The sequence below is a fragment of the Felis catus genome, chromosome A2 (genome assembly GCF_018350175.1).
Source record: "Felis catus isolate Fca126 chromosome A2, F.catus_Fca126_mat1.0, whole genome shotgun sequence".
Lineage (NCBI taxonomy): Eukaryota > Metazoa > Chordata > Mammalia > Carnivora > Felidae > Felis > Felis catus.
In genome coordinates, this window is record NC_058369.1 from 89,390,423 (window position 1) to 89,408,190 (window position 17,768).

Below are 17,768 nucleotides of genomic sequence, written 5' to 3' on the forward strand. Positions count from 1 at the left end.
GACTGAGACGCTCTCCGCATGTTAGATTGCTTGCATTGAGATGCAGGCATCACTCCTTTATTGCTGGGCTCTTCCTAAACTTCCTCCTTGAGAGATAGGGCTTAGCTTCCCTTAGTGAACTTCATCCTTAAGTGCTGTATTACAGGTTTCTGCAAGGTCCCCTGAAGTGCAACATGTAGGGAGTAGGGATCCAGGGCTCTCTTAGTAGTTAAATAGCTCAAGTAGAGCAAGTTCACCACTGGTATGTGGTCTGGAAAAGGTCTAGTCTCTGGACATGAGGCTGAAATACAAGAAAATGTTGCTGGGCCAATTTCCAGCTCCTCTAGTGGAGGACAGTGAATTAGATCACTTCGTCTTCCTTCACTCTTTGCAAAGGAGACTAAACTAGAATACTCTGAAGCTTCAGAATAGTGAGCGCATTAGATGGAAAGTTCTAAGAGCAATACCTCATGAGGAGAGAGAGAGGGATAAGGTCGTGGCAGTAAGCGAGGGGATCAAATTGGCAACAGGCCCATATTGAAGAGCTAAAGAATCATCTGTGCACTGGCTAAAAGAAAGGAGAAAGGGGAAGGAAAGCTGTTGAGCAAATATTTCCGGCTTATTTTGGGAATGGAGCACATTAGCAAGGAAATATGACATGCTACAGATCCAACAGGAGATAGCTAAATGACAATGGTGAGACCTCCAAAAATAAGTCTAGAAATTTAGATGGGGTGCCTAAGGATTTTATTCCTCACGTTTCAGCCTCTATAACTAGCTGTTTCTTCTGTGACAGAACTCGTAGTGACGGGTTCCTTTCATGCACTGATAATGAAGTAGCTATACGACTGCTTATGATAGCCTAGTGTCATCAATAGAATCGCTTTATGGCAGCCTAGCCTACACACTCATGAATGAATTGTTATAAAGTTTTATGGCATATAGTATTACAGTCATTCATAGTACAGTATTAGAAACACCGTTACCTGCGATGGCTGGTGAATACACAGTTTCTCCAACTATGAGAGAGAGAGGAGTACTGTATGTTAATATAATTCTTTGAACAGCAAAGATATAAAACAGTAAGAAAACTAGCACATTAATTTTACGTTAAATGCCACTCACCTCACGCACGCGGTGTTCTACAGGATTAATACATAGACAATGACGATGACACAGAATGTCTTATACAGTTCTTGCTGTGCAGTGATTAGATTTTCAGCAAAGACACACACATACGCAACAGATAGGGTTATTAACTGTATGGCATGATGATGATTTGCTGGTCATTAAGGGGAAGTGGATCATGGTAAGGTTTTCATCTTTGTGATCCTTATGTTGCATAGGAGGGAGAGGGGCAGTTGGTCTTTTGGCTGAGGGAAGGCGGGGGTGGAAGAGGTAGGGGAGGCAAGAAAGACAGGCAGACTTGGTGAAACTATGGACATACATCGTCATTTCTGTCCGATTTTTTTTTCTTTTTCATTTCTATAAAAGTGTGTCTAAAGAGTATCAATCCTTCTTCCACTGTTTGCTTTAGTTTCAGTGTCCCTATCAATAGAAGACTCCATGCTATAAAAAAAAAAAAAAAAAGTCAAAAGCAGCCTTGAGTAATTGGACCTCTTCGGCCAGATTATTTTCTGCACTGCTTCTTCTAAGATGCACTGCATCTTCCTAAAATGTCTTTTTCCTCATCATCAGGCATTGGTACAAAGTACTCGTCTTCATCAAGTTTTCTCCTGTTAATTCTTCTAGTGCGGTGTCTATTAGCTTTTCAATTTCTCCAAGAGCCATACATAACTTGAAACCCTTCACCCCCTCCTTTTCAATTTTTTTTCCACCTCCACAATCTCTCTGATGATTTCCTTGATTGGCTCTGTCATAAATCCTGTGAAGTCACGCACAACATCTGGACACAGTTTTCTCCAGCACGGATTTCTTGTTTCAGGCTTGATGGCTTTCATGGTTTTTTCTATAAGGATGACATCTTCAATGGTGTAATCCTTCCAGACTTTCATGGTGTTCTCTATCAGGGTTCTCTTTCATAATGTTGACAATCCTACCATGTGTAATGAACCTAAAGGTCCTTAAGAACCCCCTGATCTAGAGGCTAAATTAGAGACATTATGTTTAGGGATAAGTAGGTCATTCTGATGCCTTCGGTGTTGAGCTCATGGGGTGCTGGGTGGCTCGGGGCATTGTCCAATACATGCCCAGTCTCTTTCTAACAAGGTACTTCCTGACTTAAGGTACAAAGCATGTATAGAACCAGCCAGAGACAGGGTTCTCATTGTCCAGGCCTTGCTGTTATACAATTAAAAGACTGGCAGCTGATGTTTATCTTTTCCCTTTGAAGGCTCAGGGTGTTAGCAGCTTTTTTTTTTTCTTTTTTTAACTTTTTTAGTGTTTATTTATTTATTTATTTGAAAGAGTGACAGAGCGAGAGCAGGGGAGGGGCAGAGAGAGAGGTAGACACAGAATCTGAAGCAGGCTCCAGGCTCTGAGCTGTCAGCACAGAGCCTAACTTGGGCCTCGAACCACGACCTGTGAGATCATGAGCTGAGCCAAAGTCGGACACTTAACCGAATGAGCCACCCAGGTGCCCCAGGGGTTAGCAGCTTTATAGATAAGGGCAGGCCTGATCATACTCCCAACTGCATTTGCACAAAACAGTACAGTTAGTTTATCCCTTCCGGCTTTAAATCCTGGTGCTCACTTCTCTTCCTAACAAATATCCTTTGTGGCACTTTTTCCCAGAATAAGGCGCTTTCATCTGCATTTAAAAACCTGTTCAAGCAGATATCCTTTCTCCTCAATTTTTGTAACGGCATCTGGGAACTCATCTGCTGCCTCTTGGTTGGCAGAAACTGCTTCTCCTCTTATCTTGACATTTTTCAGCCAAACCTCTTTCTAAAATTGTGAAATCCTCCTCTGTTGACATTACATTCCCCAGCTTTAGATCCTTCGCTTTCTCTTTGCCTTAAGTTGTCATATAATGACTTCGTTTTTTCTTAAATCATATTAGAGTCTATAGGTATGCTTTTCTTCTAGCAATTCTGTACACACATAAAAGCTACATTTTTTTTGCTATATTTTACATAAGAGATAAAGAAGATATTCTGCAAAAAGTAGAAGGTTTTTGTGCTTGCTGATATAGCTGCAATGATGGCTTCATTTACTTCTTTTCTTTTACCTACAATGGTCCTTACACCGGACTCATTTATCTTGATATGGCAGGCATCGCAGCTGCAGACCTCAATCTATGGTCCATATCAAGCGTTTCAACTTTTTCTATTAATGTCATAACTTTTCTCTGCTTCCTGGGGGCACTTCCAGCATCACTAATCTTCGTGGGGTTCCCATGGTTTTATTTAAGGTTTATGGTATTGCACTAAACACAGTGAAAAATACGCGAGAACCACAGAAGATCACTTTTTACTATGATTTGACATTTACTAGGGAGAGACGAACTGTTCACATGGAGATGATTAGTGTCACACCGTGTTTTTAGTGGGTCCTCTCACAACACTTGAGCTCACCGCAACAGCAACAGGGTGTGACTGCAAAATTGTTTCTGTAGTACGGTATATACTACAGTTAATTTTATGCAGCTATAATTTAATACTGCATTTTTACGTTGGTTTACATTTCTCTCGAGTGTGAATGGCACCATGATAAATTGATAAATTTTAACTTTTTATAAAAGATTTATATATATTTTATGGCGGTAAATGACTAAATAAAGTAGTATATACATATACTTTATGCATTCATGACCTGAATTAGTTTGTCACTTATTCTATGCTATATGAGTTTTTTTCAAGTTGTCACAATCTTCAAAAAGTTTTCTGATATATTTTTTGAAAAAAAAACAAGCGCATATAAGTAGACCTGTGCAGTCCAAACCCATGTTGTTCAAGGGTCAACTGTATGGCTCTTTAAACACACTTCTGTGGGGCGCCTGGGTGGCGCAGTCAGTTAAGCGTCCGACTTCAGCCAGGTCACGATCTCGCGGTCCGTGAGTTCGAGCCCCGCGTCGGGCTCTGGGCTGATGGCTCAGAGCCTGGAGCCTGTTTCCGATTCTGTGTCTCCCTGTCTCTCTGCCCCTCCCCCGTTCATGCTCTGTCTCTCTCTGTCCCAAAAATAAATAAACGTTGAAAAAAAAAAATTTAAACACACGTCTGTGAAAAATAAGGAGGTGGTAATCGTCAATCCTAAAACGTCATTCTCTTATCCAGGAACACAACAGGGAGGTCACCAAAGGGCTGTTCTTCAAATGAAAGGAAGGGAATTCAGCAGATAAAGAATAAGAAGTCACTAGGAACAGTGTGTAGATGGTGTGAGAATCTGACCTTAAATGCCATATGCTTGATCCGAATAAGGACAAAGGAAAGATAATACCCACAGATACTGTAATGTGCCACACAGCATCTGATTCTCCTGTATTAACCCATTTAATCCTCACAATGCCCCTACGAGGTCAGCACCTTCACAAACCCCTAGGTGAAAGACAGGAAAGAGGTACAGAAAGGTCAAGCAACTTGTCTGAATCACACAGCTAAGATGGGACAGAACTAAGATCTGAACCCAGGCTGTCTGCTTTCACAGGGCATCGTCTCAACTGTTGCACCACATCCCCTCCCACACTTCAAAGACTAATCAAAGACTCTGAAATTTTCAGTTACCAGTGAAACCTCTTTATAAGTGGAGTATTGAGCAATGAAGACCAACCCACAAGCGTTGAAGTAGTATGGAGCAATAGATGAGATCCAAGAGAGAAGTCAGGGTTGGAGAGGACACATGAGGCATAAGCTACACATAGATAAAAGCAGAAGTTAAGGAAGAAGATGACATAATTTTTTAAAAGGCCCTAGAGAAAAAAGACCAGCAGTATGAATAGGACCTTTTGTTTATTGTATTTAAGATCCCAAAGGGATGTGATTTGACCCATAATGATCATGAATTCTTTTATAATTGTCCACTGCAGGGTAGTCATGTTTCTTCATGTGTATTTCATCAGAGACCCTCATAGTGCCCAGTGAAGGCACCCAATAAATACTTCTCAAATAAAAGATGACAAGGGAATTGGAGGTGGGAAGGCTCAAAAATAATACGAATACATGAGAAGTAAGCTTTGTGATGAAGGAATATAGACATGAAATGAACTTTATGATGAATTATATATCTAAAGTAGTTGCACGAGGAAGAAACAGAGGCAATGGATTCTGAATGGATTAATTTCCCTTCAAGTATTGGATGGTGTACTTATTGTATACAAGACTCGATGATATGCGATGGGAACATGAAAGATGCCAAGGTAACAACCATTTAAACTTCATCTTTGAGAAACTTAGTCTTGTGATCCTAGAAGTTAGAGAGAGGGTAATAGTTAATAGTTACTGGGGACTGGAAAAGATCTTAAGGACCGGTGGGTAGCATTTGAGTGAAAAGTACTTTTTCAGGCAAGACTTAGAGGACATATGTAAAGGTGGCAAGGAGAATGGGCATCAGCTAGAGGCCAGGAGAGGTGGCGGCAGTAAAAGGCATAATTATTCCAAGGGAAAGGAGAAATCAGAGCAGTCAAAGACCCACAAAGGAAAGAGTATGGAGAATGTAGGCCCATGAGGTTGACGCTGGTTTGCCCTGCTTACTGAGTTGGGGTATTTACAAGACTTTTCGGTTTTGCTTGTCCTAATATGTTAACTACTTACAGCACAGACACTTTCAACGCGGCTTGAATGCAATAAAGTAAAAGAAAAAGCGGAAACTACATCTTCATTTCAGATTATCAGAAATAACCAAGGGTCACGAATACATAGAAAGCATGATGGGCTATCATGGAGATGATGGTTGTGTGACGACTGATAAATATGAGGGAACAGCAGATCTCAATGCAATTGTTATTTTTAATAAATCTCAAGTGAAAGTGTACAGGATATGAAATAACCACTCACAGTACTCTAATAACTTTTGAAATAGGAGTCAAAAGTATCATTTCTTGTGAAATGAAAAGGTCTATATGATAGTGACACAACAAAAGGGTTCTAAACAGTCAACATACAGAGATAGGGGTGTAGGGTGGAGTGAGGAATCCACAATTTCTCAGCCCAAGCTCTCTGAAGGGTTTATTGAGTGCACATGTGTAAGCATAGCATTTCTTTTCTGTGCAAGTTATTCCTGCCAAAAACTTGCCCTTTTTAAAACCTGAACAATGAATACTCTCTGCCAAACCTCATCACAGTGCAGTCTAAGACAACAATCCCCACGGCTCTGTGAAATGTGAATCAAGCCAAAGAAAGGGAAATGTTGGGCTCTCATCTGTATAGCCAGCATAAATGCTTTTGAACAGCTTCTTTACAGGTGATAAAAGTCTTAACTTCAAAAGTTGATTGGTATTAACTTCCCATTTGAATGTCATAAATAACATCTTACGCTATTTCATCATGCAAATACTTCTGCAGACAGAATGGTGTGGCTTCTTTAACCTTCTACCATCCGGCTTGGAGAGCAACTTATAACACACTAATTCAATTATGATAAGGAAATACATGAAGCTATAAGACAGACCCTAGTGTGGCCAACAGGGTGAACTTTGAATCAGAATACATGTCAACGATAAAATTACTAACTATACATTCGCACTATCTAAAGATGTTGTCATCTAATACAGGGTCAAATCTCAAAGTTGAGAAAACTTGAGATGCTTACTTTTATTTACAAAGATCTTTTTAAAAAAAATGTACTCTAGCTATAATTATGTATTCACAAGTCAACAAGCACTTGAAAGTACACTGATAGGAAGTGAAAAAGGAGACAACATGACAGTCTCTGGTATGCATTTTAAAAGGTTTTGGTCAGACTATTAGATTTCTTCATTCCTCTTGTTTGGGTTAAATTACCATAGGCAGGATCTCTCTTTTTTTAGAAATGTATTCAATTATTTTGTGTAACAAAAATGAAAACCCTGAATCTAAGAATCCAGTGAGAACCCAGAGCATATTAGTCATATTGATCTGGGTCTTTTTCAGACGCTTTCATTATTTCAGGAAATTCAGTGGGGTCATACCAAAAAAGAGGCCCTTTAGTCACATATTCTGGAATTGGTTTCCATGACTTATCCTGAACAAGTTCTTCAAATGTGTTTTTTATGCTATGACTCATACAAACTAAAAACAGAAAGAAAAAAAAAAAGCAAAGCTAAACTTTTCAACAATTGCCACACTAGAACACAAATTCAGCAGAAACTATAGTTAACTATAAAGCACAGAGTCAGATAACTGTTAAATAATTGTAAATATGAGGTAACAATAAAAAATAAGACACCAGTATGAAAGCTTAGATAAGTAAAACACAAGGACTTTAGTCCAACTGTAAAAGAGACTAGTCCAAGAGAGTACAACTTAGATTTTTTAAAAATGTGAAACAATTTGCCACACAAGGAAGAGAAGGAATAATGTGTGATTTATAGAGAGAGGGAAAAAGCATCTATAAAAAATGAGAAGACACACAGTGAAAATACAGACACACACGCAGACACACACACGTAAAGGGAAATGGCAGCCTGTATTTCCTCCCCACTCTACATTAGTTGAACACGCGTTAAGTCTCAGCTTCTAGGGGGTTTTTTAGAGGACATAATGGCCTCCTAGGTATACTTACAATTTTCAAAATAGGAATGATATGTGTATTAAATATAATATTTGGTAGGGAATAATATTTAACATACTTAATGCAGTAGGTGTCCTTGATATTCAAAGAGGGGTAAAAAGAATAAATAATCATTGAGCCATTTTGGCAAGAATTCTGGAAGCATAATCATCATCTAGAACTGGCACAGGAGATGGACCTTGTCAATATCCACAAAAGTAGCAAGGACAGTAGAAAAAAAGTTTGTCTTCTCTTTTAATATTTAAGATTGATTTACAGGACATGATAATACACAGCTTTGTTTTCATGAGAACCTATAATAATAGCGATGGGGACATTTTTTAGTAATCCAGATACCACATTTTCTTTCAAAAAAGTGATTATGAGAAGAGCTAACTCAAAATATGTGTTTAGTATAATAATATCTATAATATTTACCACTCTTCCCCCTCAAAAGGCAGAATAGTGGTACCTTGAACTAGGGGAATAAAGTAACCATTTAACTGAATGACATTAACCTTGCTGACGAGAGAACAGTTCACCTCCTACAGAGTTTCTCACCATGATTAATCTATATGCTTTCAAATATAATTTTTAAAAATAGACTTCAGTTTTAGAATAGTTTTAGATTTACAAAAACATTGAGAAGATAGTACTGAGGTCCCCTAAACACACACCCTATAATAGGTTCCCCTATTTTTTTTTTAATTTACATCTTACATTAGTATGGACATTCGTTACAATTAATGAACCAATACTAATATATTAACTAAAGCCCATAGTTTATTCTAATTTCCTTCATGTTTGCCTAATCTTCTTTTTCTTTTCACGGATCCCATCCAGGATATCACATTACATCGAATCCCTATCTCTTTGGCTTCCTTCCTCCTGCCTGTGACAGATTCTCAGATTTTCTCTGATTTTGATGATCTTGACAGTTTGAGTATCAGCCAAGTGTATTGTAGACTGTCCCTCTACTGGAATTTGTCTGATGTTTTTTTCATGGTTCTACTGGGGTTAGGGTTTTGGGGAGAGAGATTGAAGAGGTAAAGTGTCCTTTTCATCCCATCATATCAAGAGCATGTACTAACAACTGGCTTCATGACTGATGTTGACCTTGATCACCTGGCCAAGATACTGTTTGTCAAGCTTTTGTGAACCTCTGTATAATACCATTTTCCCCCTTTCCATACTGTACTGTTTGGAGGAAAAGACCATTCTCAGCTTACACCTCGGAAGTAGGGAGCTAGGCTCCCCTCCTTGAGAACAGAGTATCTACATACATTATTTGAAATTTGGGGCGCCTGGGTGGCGCAGTCGGTTAAGCGTCCGACTTCAGCCAGGTCACGATCTCACGGTCCGGGAGTTCGAGCCCCGCGTCGGGCTCTGGGCTGATGGCTCAGAGCCTGGAGCCTGTTTCCGATTCTGTGTCTCCCTCTCTCTCTGCCCCTCCCCCGTTCATGATCTGTCTCTCTCTGTCCCAAAAATAAATAAACGTTGAAAAAAAAAATTAAAAAAAAAAGAAATTCTGCACGGGAGCTTTGTCTCTTCTCCATTTGTTAATGTATTCAATCATTTATATTAGCACGCTCTCATGCATAGTTATTTTACATTTGGGGTTATACTCAGTACAACTTTATTTTTTTGCTCAAATTATTCCAGCTTTGGCCACTGCGAGCTCCTTCAATTGGCTTCTGTGTCTTTCGGACATACCCAATCATTGTGTGTATGTGGCAACGGCAGTGGCAGTGGGGTGTATGTTGAGCACTTCTTTATTTTTTGGCACTACAAGAAGCTCCAGGTTCGTGGTATAGGCTTCCTGCCCCAGCCTTTGAATCAGCCATTTCTCCAAGGATCCCTGGTTCCTTTTATTGGAGGATGGTATTAGAAAACAAGATCTAGGCACTGTCACATATAAAATTTATTTTTTAAATAAATTTCATGTTTAAGCTAAGAATTCACATATATGTTTGTAGGTTTATGAATACATTTTTACTAACACATCTCTATGCATACTATATTTTCTAGTTTTTCAGTAATGATCAGGAACTGTATCTGTGATGAAAATCATTATTGTAATTTTTTTGTAATGTGTATTTATTTTTGACAGAGAGAGAGACAGAGCATGAGCGGGGGAGGCACAGAGAGAGAGGGAGACACAGAATCCGAAGTAGGCTCCAGGCTCTGAGCTGTCAGCACAGAGCCCAACGCGGGGCTTGAACTCACAGACCGCGAGATCATGACCTGAGCCGAAGTCAGATGCTCAACCGACTGAGCCACCCAGGCACCCCGAAAATCATTATTATAAATATAAAAGATCTACAAAAAAACATGCACCCCCTTTCAACAAGAAAACTCAAATTAGTGGGGCACCTGGGTGGCTCAGTTGGTTAAGTGTCCAACATTTGGTTTCAGCTCAGGTCATGATCTCACAGTCTGTGAGATAGAACCCCACGTCCGTCTCTGCTCTGACAGTTTGGAGCCTGCTTAGGATTCTCCCTCTCCCTCTCTCTCTGTCCCTACCCTGTGTATGCTCTCTTTCTCCCTCTCTAAATAAATAAGTAAACAAACAAACAAACAAACATGAAAAAAAAACAAACTCCAATTAGTATCAATTTCTATTGACCCAGTATGTAGCATTCAAAGTAAACTGAGAATTCCGAGTTCTAAATATCTTTGAAATGAAGTTATATTTCAAAATTGAAAGCATGTCTCCAAATAAGAATAGTATTCACTTCTTTCTTTCATAGAACAATCAATTCAGATATGAAGAGGAAACATTTATCCAAAAGCAACAGCATTAACAAACACCAAAACCCAAGTAAAAAACAAAGAGTGGGAGTAAAGTCTCACTGATCTTATACATTCTATCATGAAAACCAGACTACTTAAATGTAATCTGAGATTATGGCATCTTCAGGCATGAGTTCAGCTGTCAACATAATGTGTAAAAAAAGGCTTCTACGGAACTACTTAAGCAACTTAAGATGGTACTTTGGACACTTTTAAGCGACTCATACAAGCTGATAATAAATGTATGGTTTACACTACTTCTCTGCCTCTTCACTAAGGCAACTCCAGACAATATCTACTGAGCAATCCTATTAGTCTAATTTCTGCTAATGTAGTATGTCTGAAACTACTGATGTTTAACTCATTAATTAGGTATCGGTTATGTAGGCTCATGTTTGGACCAAATATGACACCAATATCCTTAAAAGCTATTTAAGATATGCAAAATATTAATTAAAGAGGAGACGTAGTAAAATGCACAATTAGTAAAAAAATAAAATAAATTGGACATTTATCTGATGGTAGGTTAATAATGACACCTTCATATACCTACACCCTTTTATATCTTTGCCATGAAAGCAAGAGTATTATATGTCTTTTTAAGATGATCAGTAATTTGGACATTTTTGATTATTTTATTGACTTTGTTCTTAGTAGTAATAGCACCATTTAATGATGTTTAATTCTATTTAATTAGGAAAACATAGCAAATGTTTCCATTTTTCCAATGGTTTGCTAGTAAAACTCACTAATAGAAAACACTATTAACCACCAGTTTTAAAAATACTGGTGTCAGGGCACCTGGGTGGCTCAGTCAGTTAGGTGTTCTACTTCAGCTCAGGTCATGATCTCAGGGTTCATGGGTTTGAGGCTCGCATCAGGTTCTGTGCTGACAGCTTGGAGCCTGCTTTGGATTCTGTGTCTCTGCCTCTCTCTGCCCCTCCCCCACTCATGCCCTGTCTCTCTCTCTTTCTCTCTCTCTCAAAAATAAATACACATAAAAAAAATAAAAATACCGGTGTCTTATTTTTGTTACATCATATTTACAAATATTTAACAATTACTTGACTCTCTGCTTTGTAGATATAAAATGTTTAAGTTATCATGTTAAATTACCTATAGAAGAAACAAGGGACATGTTATTCCTAATTTCTGAAGAAGACATTGCATCTTTAAAAAGAAGATAGATTCAGATAAATGCAGACTCTTCTAGTCACCTAATTCTTGGTTTATTTTATACATTTCTATGGGAGGGTAATACTTGTAGCTTGTTGAGCTTTGTGAAACAATGAGCAAACTCATTGTTAAAGATAGCCTGGCTCGCAACTCATGACATTAGAAATTATTAAATATTATTAACATGGATATGAATGATCAAATATCAAAGAAGATAGAGTAAAATCTAAGTATGAACAGTATGTTTCATTGTATAGTCGAGCTTCTTGAAGCACTTAACTATCTGTTTTTAATAATTTTACATTTTTTTCAATGTTTATTTATTTTTGAAAGACAGAGACAGAGTGTAAGTGGGGAGGGTCAGAGAGAGAAGGAGACACAGAATCTGAAGCAGGATCCAGGCTCTGAGCTGTCAGCACAGAGCCCGATGTGGGGCTTGAACTCACAAACCATGAGATCACGACCTGAGCCGAGGTCGGACACTTAACCGACGGAGCCACCCAGGTGCCCCTGTTTTTAATAATTTATATTTGTAATTGTCTAATTATTTTAATTTTATTTTAGAGATAGAGAGCACGAGCAGAGGGAGAAGGACAGAGGGAAAGAGAGAGAGAATCTTAAGCAGGCTCCATGCTTAGCACGGAGCCCAATGCAGGACTCCATCCATTACCCTGGGATCATGACCTGAGCTGAAATCAAGCGTAACACGCCCAACTGACTGAGCCGCCCAGGCGCCCCTATAATTGTGTAATTATTTGAGTATATCTCATTATTATTAAATTTCAAAATCATTTCAAAACTGTTATAGTTGCTTATCAGTGTATTTCCTATTCATAGTGAATTTTGCTTTAGCTACGTCCTTCGTTTTAATTATTATTTAGGTACAAAGTTAAGGTGAACTGATATGGACACAGATGATGTAGATTCTCATGTGTTAACTGGGTCCTTCTAAAAAACACACAAAAAATTTAAAATGAAATAATAACTTTTCATAGCGTGCAACAGTTTATTAAGTATTCTCATATACCTGTTTCACACAATCATTACACCACTTCTGTACATTATGTACTAGGATAACACACTCAGCATCTCACCACCTTTTTCGGTGACGGGGTAAAACTCAGCTGTAAGATGAAAGTCTCCTTCCTAAAAATCTCAGAAAAAGTAAAGTATAATAGCAAAGACCTTTAATCTGGTCTTTTGTAGTCAGTAAAGCGATTCAAAATCACTGCATTGACTGTTTAAATACAGAATCAGACTTCAGTATGTGCTAAGCATCTGAATATGTTTAGCATTGTACTAACCTGAAGGTATAAAAAGTTAGTCACCTCCTTCCTCCAAAGTTCTTATGATCTAGTCAACAATCATAAACAACAAAAGTAAAGAAGTAAACACATTACTAAAAACTCAGAATATTAGCTTTAAAAGTATGAAGATATACAAATAAAAAAGGATTTGGGCCAAGGTTTCCTCTATTAGTGGAGTATTTTTTAACCAAATTTTGAGGTAGGAAGAAACTGATTAACAATTTTGTCTATGGTCAATCATTATTACTATTATTCCTATTTATTTTACAAATGTGGACATTTCTTTTTTTTCTTTCAAGGAATTTGTTATTGAGTGCTGAAATGCTGTTTTATTGAAGTAATTTGTTTAGCTCCAGGTATTTATGGAAAGAATAATAATTTTTCAAAATGGAGCTATGGTTACTCTTATTCATGAAATAAATCATGTGTTAATCGACAAGAATGCTTCCCAAAGAACATATGTCAGCACACCATTAGATTTCCCAGACGGAACAATAAAGTTCAGAGTCACATTTGTTTTTCTCAAAATAATGAAGCCATAAAAAAACAATCTGAAGACATACTAGTGTTTATGAAGCTAACACCAATTGGAATATTTTTTTCTTTGAGACTGAAAACTTGATATTGCAAATACTTAATAAAAATGGTGATGACTTAATCCAGTGGCTCTGTACAAGCAGTATACAAATACTGGTCCACAGAGATACCTACCAATTCCAGAAGACATCTTCGGAAACTTCTTCAGGTCTGTGATAAGGCTTTTTATGGTTAACACATGCTCATGTAATGGAATGAGATCACAGTATGAAGAATAAAAATGAGGTACTCTGAAACTTCCTGACTTACTTTAACCCCAACCCCAAACAATGTATTTCCTACTTTTGGAAAAGAAATAATGTGAGAGCAATTCAGCTCCATGACTCAAGTTCAGACCTACAGTCGATCTGTTAGCCTGTCATTGGAAACAGTACATGTGCTTCCTCTGTCTTTGTAATTGTTTATATTCCTGACCTTCCCTGCTACCGAAAATAATTCCTACTCCTACCCTTACCAGCCCTACACACTCACGCAGAAATGAAAAATTCAATTTATCTTTGTGCATTTTCCCATGTAAAAATATAAAGCAAATTTATTAACTAAGATTCACCTATAAAGGCAATTCTGCAAAAAGGTAAAATAAAAGCCACATAATTTTTTCTCTACCTTGTACCCTTAGTTTCTGCTGGTATTGATTATGGTTTCCTGATAATTCCAAAACATTTTGCACTGTCAGATGCTTTTCACTGACCTCCCCCTCTCAGAGAGACAGGAAGGTAACAGGAGTCACATCATTACTTCTCCTAAACGGACAGACAGCAGATTTTTACAAAGGTGAAACAGTGGTGCCAAAATATGAAGTAAGTTTTTAGGTATTCAGGTCATGAAAGCAATAAATAGACTAAGGAAATCTCCATTAATCTCAGGAAATTTTCTCAATACAGCCATGGGGTTACTATTTGACAAAATATGTTTCTTTGTTTTCATCTTTTCTTTCCAATTATTACTAAAGCCACTCAATAATTCCTAAAAGGTACAATAAGACCTGTGTAAATATAGATTATTAATATCACATGCATACGATTCTCAGCCTACACATTTGATGTGGTCCATAGCAATCCTCAATAATGGATTCCATTTAAATTCTTAGGTGTTCTTCCCTAGTAAATGATCATATACAGATGCAGTATCAAAGTGATCTTAGAAAGGGCCTCTAAGTGATGACCTAAGTGATGACTGAAAGCTTCCTAAAGTCCCTGAAAGGTGAGCCACATGACGGGAAAACAGGTCCAGATTCAGGCCTGCCCCTTACTGGTTTATATTTGGACATACCCATTAACACTTCTAGATCTCCTTATTCTCATTTTTGAGATGAAAATAACCGCTTTGTCTACTCCCCTAACCATCGATTCCATTTTTAAGTATTTAAGGATCAGGATTCTTTGTTAGAATTGCGAAAAACAAAATGGGACACCACCCATTTCTAATCCCGTGTCTTTGCTTTCTTGTCAACTAAAAACAAAGAAGAATGACACTGAGTGGTATTGTTGGGAATATTAATCGTGATCATGTATTAAGCACCTACAATGCAAGTGTTTGATAAATGTCCCTTCCCATCTCCACCAATTTTCCATTTCATAAATGGGCAAATTCCATTTGAAATGTTGGCAATCCAAATCAGTACCGCTTTATTGTCTCTCAGCTACCTCTTGACCCTATTCTTATCTCTTCCCACATCACCTTCCTGTATTTCCTGGCCTTTCTCTTCCAAGGGCCATGGTCTTTTCCCATCTCCCTGACCTGGACTGTCACTTTGGAGCTTGTCAGCCGTGACTCCTCTGGCCAGCTTTAGCTGCTGGGAGGAGCCTCAACGACTTCAAGGCTGGACAGAATTAAAGCAACTCCCCGCTGGGGCTGCGCACTTCCAACCCCAACCCTTCCTGCTCATCTCCTCGATATCTGGCCTCGGTACAGCAGGAGAAGCGAAGGCAACACTGGAGTGATGACATGCGGCTCTCTCCCTTCCCCACCCTCCACATTTTTCCTTCCACGTGCGGAACCCATAAGGCTCTGACCGCTCGCGCCAAGGCGGTTGTCATGGTTACGCAACAGCAGCACCAGACGCAGGAGGGGGTCTCATCCCTTCTCCACTCCCCCCTCGACCCTTTCCTCCCCGTTAGGGCCTCCCCCACAAACACAGTCAGGAAGAGAAGTCTTCGCCGCTAAACTTGAGACTTCAAGTCCCCTCCCCCCTTTTTTCGCTAGCGCAAACGGCACTGACAAGCTAAGGAAGGGTGGGAGGGGCTTTGGTGAAGTCCTCGTTTCACTCCGGGCTACTCGGCGAAAAGTTCGCCTTTTGAACTCCGATCTCCGTAACAAGGAATTTGGGACCTCAATGGCCCCAGCTGCAGGGCGCGCGACGCGCGTCTAGTCCCTCGGATTCCAGCTCGCCGGCGAGAGCGCACCGTCTCCTCCTCCTGTCAAGTCCCCTCCGCGCTGGGACGGAAGCACGACTCAGCCCACGAGGCTGAACACAAGCCGCCAGGGAAGGAGAATCTGCCAGTGCCGAAAACAGCCCTGGCTCTGCCAGGGCAGCCCATTAACGCGTCGACTCGGGGCGGGCCGGCCGGGGGCCAGGAGGGGACACCCGGGGTCGGGGAGGGGGTAGAGTCACTGCGTTAAATTCCCAGCAGGAGTCAACTCCGAGCCAAGCCGAGGCTACCAAGGGATGCCCCGCTCCAGCCTGAGTGCGTTTTGCAATAACCAGCATTTCCCAGACAGCCAGCTTCGTGGCTGGTGTCTGACCCCAACTTTACCCTCAGGGTAAGAAGGATGCGCGCTTCCCTCAGACGGAGCGTCACGATTCCTTCGCAAGGCAAAAGGCATCGCCCATCCCTCTCCCGAAGCCACAAAACAAACAAACGCCACGGTCTCCCCGTCCCCTCCCCCTCCCAGCCCAAGGGGAAAAGCGGGGAGGAGGGGGGAGCGAGGGTGTGGAAGCCCTTGGTCAAATCCTCCCCGGACGGTCCCTACCATCGCGTCTCCCAATGAACCTGCAGCCGGCGGAAGCCGCAGGTCACGGTCCGACGCGCTCTCTGCCGCCTTGGCCGCGGAGGGAGCGAGGGACAGAGTGAAGTTCCCGGGAGCGTCTCCGGCGGAAAACTTTGCGCGGTGTTGGCGGCGGGAGGCTCTGGCCGAGGAGGCTCTGGCGGCGGCAGCTGGGAGGTGGGACCGCGCCCCCGCCGCCACGCTGTCCCCGGCGCGGCGCGCACAGGCCGTCCGCACCTAAGCGCACTGATTCCCTGTCTGGTCCCCCGCGCGCCCACCTGGTCCGCTCCGGAGCGCCTTCTCGGTCCCACGACGGTTCGTTAGCTCCTGGAGTTGCGCATCCCACTTCGGACCCACGGCCACCCCCCAAATCCAGTCACCCCGGCTTCACTCTGCGGTCCCCGCCGCGCCCTCCCACTGGGGTAGCAGGTGACCAGAAGCCAGCCTTACCTGCTTGAACTCTTCTCTCCCTCTCTCTGGGCCAGACGTCCTTTCAGGAACCGAAGACGGGGATGCAGGCTGTGGGAGTGCGCGGCGGCGACCCTGGGCACCGGCGCAAGGTCCTCTGAGAGGCAGCCCTGGCTGAGCCGCGGAGCCGCCGGCGGCCCTGGCGGAGCGCGGTGGCTGCAGCCGCAGAGGCCCGGCCGGGAGGCAGGGGGCGCTGCTGGCCCCGAGCGCGGAGACGGGACAGGCGGGGAGCCAGGCACCAGCTGGAGCTTTGGGGAGGCGAGTGTGGCAAGGAAAGGCACGCTCCGAGCGGGAGGGCGGCTTTTAAGTTTGTGGTGTGACCGCAGCAGCTGTCCTGGGAGAGACTCAGTCTTTCTAAAAAGGGGATGCTCAAAACGCCGGGGATTACCTCTCCCCTTCCGATCTCCTCCCCCAGCCCTCGGCCCCCCTTTCCTCTGCGCACGCCAGTCCTCCCCAGCGTGCCGAAGTCCATCCCTGCCGGCGCGCAGGCTGTCAGCAGCGTGGATTAAATGTAGCTCCGGCCACGCTCAGGCATGTTTTTTCCGGACTGGCCACCCTGTGCACTGTCTGTGCAGCAGCCTCTGACGTTTGAGCCCACGTCCGGCTGGCTGACTTTGGGACCTATGTACACTATACCGTAAAGTCTCTAGGGACCTCCCGCGGAAGAAACAGGACAAATAATGTCCAAACAATTGTAAACCTCATAAAGAGTGGCTGGTTCTGTCTGGTATGTAAAACCCCGGGACCACTAGCCTTGAAACCGCAGGCATTGAGATGAGCGATGGAGATCAATCTTCCATTAAGGGACTGACACCC

The 17,768-nt window shown here is 41.6% G+C and overlaps 1 protein-coding gene across 4 annotated transcripts in view; it reads right to left on the reverse strand.

Annotated features, from left to right (window-relative positions):
* Positions 1 to 17,370, reverse strand: part of SEMA3D (semaphorin 3D) — a 199,622-nt gene extending 182,252 nt beyond the window's left edge. Inside the window, exon 1 of one of the 4 annotated variants that reach the window (XM_019825397.3) lies at positions 16,935 to 17,370. The gene's annotated coding sequence lies outside the window, so the exon portion shown is untranslated. Of the gene's footprint in view, positions 1 to 16,469; positions 16,848 to 16,934 lie in introns of those variants that run through there. The other 3 variants (XM_011280356.3, XM_019825398.3, XM_019825399.3) reach the window with 3 other exon arrangements.
* Positions 17,371 to 17,768: the final 398 nt, after the last annotated feature.